General features: G+C 35.4%; 1 protein-coding gene across 1 annotated transcript in view; it reads left to right on the top strand.

Moving 5' to 3' along the window:
• The window catches only part of Lamp2 (lysosomal associated membrane protein 2), a 45522-nt gene that overhangs the window by 43116 nt on the left and 981 nt on the right, over positions 1–1425 (top strand). The gene's annotated exons all lie outside the window — the stretch shown is intronic.

Below are 1425 nucleotides of genomic sequence, written 5' to 3'. Positions count from 1 at the left end.
AGTGTACTTTTGTGAGCTAGTCTTAAATACACTTTTCGGGCTTCCATCCATCATTCTATGTCACATTCCTTGGCATTACTCTTGGAGTTTTTGTTTTCTTACTCTCCATGTTTTTGTCTGCACTGTTTTTTGTTTCTTTTATTTGTTGTTATTGTTTTTGTTTTTCTGCTTTTATTTTTTGTTTTGTTTTCTCTATAGGGTTTCTTTGTCTAACCCTGGCTGTCCTGGAACTCACTAGGTAGACCAGGCTGGCCGCAAACTCAGAGTTCCACCTGCCTCTGTCTCCTGAGTGCTGGGATTAAAGGTGTGCGCCACCACCACCTGGCTCTTTGCACTGTTTCTAACACCTGCAAAGCCCTCCCACTATCTGCATATTTAATTACAGTTAATTAATGGTTAATTCTTTGTCTTAAACACTCACATCAAATGTTGCCTTTCCACAGTGTCTTGTTTAACTAAGCTGAGATGACTGGGTCCCTGAAGTTCCATGATACTTTGTGTATTGCTTGCTCCACCATAGCACATCTTGAATTTCTAATTTCTGATTTCTGTTTTTCACTCTCACACCAGACTACATATCTTGTTTTTTTTAAGTTATCATACAGCGTCTTATTATACCATTCAATACATATATTGCATTATATGTTCTCATTTTCTTTTTCCCCAGTACCTTCCCTGTCCTTTCTCTCCTCTTGCTGATCCCTTCTTGACAAATAGCCTTTGTTGCTTTCATGTCATCAATAAACCTTTACATATATATATCACACATCTGTACCATTTCCTTCCTCTTTAGAAGCTCTTTCACCCCTCTTATGTTTTCCTTTGTATTTACACAAACATTTAAATCTGCATATAAAAAGTGATATTTGTGTTAGTCTGGCTTATTTTGGTTAACATAAATGGTTAACATAACTTCAGTTGCAGTTTTTCCAGCAAATGATACAATTGCACTTTTCTTTATGGCTACATAAAATTCATATATATGTGTGTGTGTGTGTGTGTGTATGTATATTTTCAGTTTCCTTATTTATTTACTTGTTAGACATCTGGGTTAGATCTTGATACATCTTGTGACTAGTGCTGTAGTAAATGTGGATGTACAAGTATCTCTGACCTTTATTTCATTTGTTGGATACCAACTCAGGAGTGGGATAGCTGACTTATATGGTAATTCTATTATTAAGGCTTTTGTTTTGTTTTGATATACTAAATTATTTTCTCTGGTTACATAAGCAGTAGTGGAATTCCTGGATCACTATATGTATGGTGTTTCTCTTTTTAAATTTTCAGATTTTGTTTCTTTGAAAATTTGATATACCTGTATATTGTATTCTCATCAGAACTCTCTCACCTTTTATTTCCCTCTCATTCCTATCAATGTACCCCCTTCCTGACTTGTCCCTTTTCCAGGTTCCTTCCTTCTTT

This window comes from Mastomys coucha, chromosome X (genome assembly GCF_008632895.1).
Source record: "Mastomys coucha isolate ucsf_1 chromosome X, UCSF_Mcou_1, whole genome shotgun sequence".
Classification (NCBI taxonomy): domain Eukaryota; kingdom Metazoa; phylum Chordata; class Mammalia; order Rodentia; family Muridae; genus Mastomys; species Mastomys coucha.
The sequence above is the reverse complement of the archived record's forward strand: the minus strand, read 5'-3'. Positions and strand labels throughout refer to the sequence as shown.